This window comes from Pezoporus flaviventris, unplaced genomic scaffold, assembly GCF_033815535.1.
Source record: "Pezoporus flaviventris isolate CSIRO_AGI_PZ_B2104156 unplaced genomic scaffold, CSIRO_AGI_Pfla_v1 ptg000002l, whole genome shotgun sequence".
Lineage (NCBI taxonomy): Eukaryota > Metazoa > Chordata > Aves > Psittaciformes > Psittacidae > Pezoporus > Pezoporus flaviventris.
This window is the reverse complement of record NW_026892550.1, coordinates 86639706-86645186: the sequence shown is the minus strand read 5'-3', so window position 1 is coordinate 86645186 and position 5481 is coordinate 86639706.

Here is a 5481-nt window from a genome sequence, read left to right as displayed (position 1 = left end):
TAGGGTATCTGTGTGTATTTTGTTTTTGTTTTCCTGTCTGCTTTCTCTGTTCATCATCTAGATATCTTTTTTGTGTTCTGAAGAGAAAAGGTAGCCTGGGCAGCTGTATTAATTCCTGAGCTGGTGAATATGTAAATAGAAGTCACTCTTTGCATCTTCAGCCAGTTTCAAACTTTATGTATCCTTGGCTGCCTTAACAATCTCTGTTGGGTCTTGTGGAGCCTGACTGCCAGGCCACGTCTTGCTCTTAACATCATTTCTGTTCTGTAGGCGTCATTTGCCATTTTTGCTTAATGAAATCAATTAGACAGTAAGTTTAAAGCAGAGCTGTTGGCTTCAACTGGTGCTGAGCTTGGAAGTTTCTCTGTTGTAGACCAAGAGAAGGACCTGTGTGGATTTGTGTCTGTGCCTCCACTGATCACAGTGTTTGACCAAATCAGGTGCTGTCATCCACCAAACCGCGTATGTGCTTAGGTCTTGTTAGGGTGCTATGCCCATCGTTTGCCATCAGGAGGAGCTGGAGGAATGACTGCTGTGGCTGTACTTTTTGAGATGCCTGAAACTCTGTGAACAACATTCCTGGTCCAGGATTCTCAGTTAGTGTAGGGGCGGCATTTATTTTGCTTTAACTTAATTTCATTGTCAGACTGAGAGTTAGTAGTATTGTTAGCAAAAAATTGCAGAACTAAAAGGCACTGCATTCTATTACATGGAGAAGCAGTGAAATTCTCACTGTAATACAGCAGGATGCGAACAAGGAAAGAAAAACATTAGAGGTGACAATTTTCTGCCTTCAAAGCTGGTGGGATTTTGTATCTCATCTCTCTCTGAGCTCAGTACAGGGCATGCTTCTTCCTAGTTTTTGCAGCTTTTCCCCATACGGAATAAAGATCTTGTTTCTCCTTCTCTCTGATCATTGTCAGTACAACCAAAAACTTAACTTCTTTCAGTTCAGCATTTATTTCTGGTTGAAGTTAATGCTTTCACTGGTATCCTAGCCCATGTCACTGGCACACTGAGGTGTTAGATGTACTGAAAAAGCTTAGCTACTTAAATGGGTTGTTATCCACAGGAAACTGGTATCTTTTTGAATAGGAAGTCCCAACTTTAATTCCCTTAAGTACTTCTTGTTCAGTCTGAGCCTACTGTACTGCTGGGAGAAGTTGTGACGGTGCACTTCTTTAGTAGTGATCCTGTTGTGGTTTAACTCAGGCTGGCAACCAAACCCCCCACGCCCGCTCATTTGCTCCCCCCCTCAACAGGATGGGGGAGAAAATTGGAAAGGTAAGAGTGAGAAAACTCGTGGGTGGAGATAAAGGCAGTTTAACAGGTAAAGCAAAAGCCATGCACACAGCAAAGCAAAACAACAAATTAATTCACCACTTCCCATCAGCAGGCAGGTGTTCAGCCATCCCCAGGAAAGCAGGGCTACATTGTGTAATGGTTTCTTGGGATGACAAATGCCATAACACCAAACATCCCCCTCACTTCCTTCCACCCCCAGCTTTACGTGCTGAGCATGATGCCGTATCTGGGATGTCCCTGTGGTCAGCTGTCCCAGCTGTGCCCCCCCCCCCAACTTCTTCTGCACCCCCAGCTTGCTGACTAGTGGGGTGGGTTGAGAGGCACAAAAAGCCTTGACTCTGTAAGCACTGCTTAGCAGTGACTAAAGCATCTCTGCATTATCAATGCTGCTTCCAGCACAAATCTGAAACACTGCCCTATAGGAGCTACTATGTTAGACTAACTCTCCCAGCACAGATTCCAACACCATTTGTGTTTGATCCTCACAATTTTTTCCTGTTTGCTGAATGATGGGGCTTGTCTTCATCTTTCCTCATATGTAAGAGGCCTCAAGTGAAATCTGCAAAGCCTTTGTTTGTTCAGTGGTTACTTCCTTTTTTGCATTCCGCTGTGGTGGTGGAGCTGGATACAGCTTGTAACTGTGTCTGCTGTGGAGCTCAGGAAATGGCTGATGACTCTCCTCACTGCTGCAAGTGGTGGGGCTACAACTGCCAGAACTTCTCTCAGGACTGAGCAGCTGGTTCTTATCTCTGCCCCTGGCTTGGGATGGAGACAGCTGAGCTAGCACAAGGTATAGTATTAAGTGCCAACAAAGAAAAACATCTGCTCAAGAACTGCAACTTTTCTTGCTTTTCCAGTTGTTCTATTTAAGGTTGACCTGCTACAAAGGCTCACATACCTACTTTGAGAGCGCACTGTTTGATAAGCAGTACAGTATCTTGAGCATTCATCACAATTTTGCAGTAGGGTAGATTTTCACAAATGATTTTGCATTAGCAGTAGCCACAGTTACAGCAAAAATAACCAGTGGCAAAGGTATTTTGTGTGTACGCCTCTTACGTCTGCTTTGCTGCTGTGGGGCAAAGTTAATCTATAACTCAGTACTGTTGGTTATGAGAAAATCAGTGTAGCATTTCTGTTGGGGGTTTCCTTATGGCCAAATACTTGTTCCATGAGGAAATATTAAAAAATGGAAGTGGGATCTACTGAGTTAAATACAGTGATACCTTGTTTATAACCAGGCAATGAGTATTCTTCCATAGGGTCCTTTGGTAAACGGCATTCAGCTTTTGCTTGTCCCTGTTAACCTCTTGTGTAAACTGGATTCAGCAAACCCCGATTGCTTGCATCAGCCAGGACATTTAGAAGTGTTTGATCTTAACAAGGAATTTACTTCATGTATTTATGTGGATAAATTAGAAGAAACAAAAAATAGAGATGATTTATTTTTAAAATGACAGAGCATTTCTTAACGGCCCTGAGACAGAGCTATTCTGGCCTGCAATGCAGCTCAATGCCACTCAGTTATTTTCATCAGTCTGGTGTAAGGCATAGGAAACCCTCTTCTCCCGTGTGTCGGTTGGAGGAAGACATGGACATCATGCCTGTGTTACACAGTGAACATTTTCAACTTTAATTGATGTGTGACTTATGTTTGGGCACATATTTTCCCCCAACCCCACGTAAAACAGGAATAATAAGAGGGAAGTGAAGCAAAGCTTGATTTCTTTGGCTGAAGCATCTTCCTTTGCTTCTGTTTAATGGCTCATCATTTCTTTGGACAGAGTAACAGGATGAATTAAGAATGACTGATGGCTTGGACTGGTAAAGAATTGCTAGAGGTTTTTACCAGCAGGTACCTGGCTTGGGTTCTAACCAGGCCAAGAGACTTGCATCCTGGTAACTGTATGGTGCCCTGCGTGACGGATAGTCACTTGACCCCTGTCCCAGCTCTGCTGTGAAGACCAGCAGTGGCTGTGGGAGCATGTAAGAGCCCCTGCAGAGAGGCTGCGAATTGCAAAGGCAAGGAAGCTGAATTAGTGCTTTGAGAAGTCCCTGGGTACAAGAACTAGGAATATTCTGGTAAACAGAACCTGCATTCCTGTCAGTGTACCAATTATGTGTTTTTTAGCAGTTGGCTGTCTCCAGAACTGGTGATCCTACTTCTTTCACAAGTATTCATGTCAGAAAAGGAATATAATGCCAGCATTGTGGGAAGAAAACTATTCTCAAGCACACCTTCTATTTTTAACTCTGAAATTTCTGTGGTAGAAGCCTTTTTGCCAAATAGTTGAGTGTGTCTGTATGTATGCACTGAGATTTGGTGGCTGTTTTATCTTGGCAATAGTGAGCTTCTCCACACAGCAGCATGATTTAAATCTCATTTACTCAAGGAACTGGCTTTGTTAATGCATTACCAGGTACTGGGTAGTGCAAGTAATGTGTTTACACATGACACAAAGAAATCAACTTTTACAGGATTTTTTACAGAGACGTCCTTTTGTGGGAAATGCATGCTGGTGTATGTGACATTTGTTTCTGCTGCTTGTTGCTTTATGTCCAAGACAAAAAAATCAGTGCATTGCCATTTTGGAACAATCTCCACAACTACTGGGATTAGAAGTTAGTCGCTTGGTCACTCCTTGTGTTCTTAGTCCTAAATTTGTGCCCTGTACCTTTAAGAGGTGCCGACTTTGTTGAAGAAACCTCTAACAATGGCTTTTTTCTGTGGCTTTCAAGGTTAAGATTTTTCATTTTAGCTAGTCAAAAACCTAGCAATTGTTATCCTCTTGGCTCTGTTGCTGTTTGTTCTTTTCTCGCTGGTTGACTTCTCAAACTTATTTGAACAGAATATTTGTAGAAGATGGATGGTTATCTTGATCCTGGTTATCACAAGTCAAAAAAATGTCACTTGTAAATATTTAATGAGCCTTTATGCAACTGACCTGATCTAGAACTGAGTAATGATGCGGTCACAGGAGTTGCTTCTGTAACCTGGATCTGCAAGGAAAAAAGAGCACCTTTCATTTGCCAGGCTTTCTGTGATTTACAGGCTTGTATTATTGTTAGCTTTTTTTCTTTGATATTTAAAGTAAGTGGTGTTTGTTTGAACCTCTGCCTTAAAAGCCTCCTCTTTCTTAGCTAGTTCGGTTTTCTGTGTGGGTTTTCTGTATGTTTTTTCTGTGTGGGCTTATTACTGTTCCTTGCAGAAAGGCAACAATACTCAGGAAAATAAAATTGAGCTCAGCTCTGCTGTCCTTGAGTCACAGAATTGTAGAATGTTTTGGGTTGGAAAACACCTTAAAGATCATCCAGTTCCAACCCCCTGCCAGGGGCAGGGACACCTTTCACTAGACCAGGTTGCTCCAAGCCCCATCCAACCTGGCCTTGAATACTGCAAGGGATGGGGCAGCCACAGGTTCTCTGGGCAACCTGTGCCAGTGTCTCAACACCCTCATAGTGAAGAATTTTTTCCTAATATCTAATCTCCTCTCCCCTCAGCCCTATCTCTACAAACAATAAGCCCCCACCTTTTTATCTTTGTGTAGATTGTTGTCAATTTTTGCACTGCTTCCCTGTGCTGGAGAGTGAATTCAAACCCAGTTCATAAATCTGTGGTGAGGAAATGGTCTTACACAAAAGGAGCAATCCAAATGCTCAGAATTAGATGAGTTGGAACTTAAAAATACTACTGAAGCAGCTCTGAAAGTTATGAAATAGAAAACCAGCCTTCATTAGCAGCATGCTACTAACTATTGAAATCTACAGTTTAAAATCCTCCAAGCAATATGGGGAAAAGCTAGGAGGATAGCTGGGTTTGTGTAATGTCCTTGCTGGTTTCGTGGTGCTTTCCACAGTGCCTCATTTCTGGTGTAGCACCAGTTTGAGTAGCAATGAATGACACATTAGACTGCTATCCCATGTGTTGTATCAGGACACTGAATAATTAATATTCTTTGGAAAGGATTAATTTCTTCCAGTTTTGTATTTCTTGCTGCCCTGTATGTGCTGCTAATTTTTAGCAGAAATTTGCTAATACAGGTTTCTTTTCCCTGGAAGAACAAGTGCTGCAGCACAAAATCATCAGTGTGGTCCATATGCTGTTAGTTGCCACCAGACGGGGCAAATTGGTCATCTTTCCTCACAAAGTCTCAGGTTTTAGAAGAGTTGAAGCTC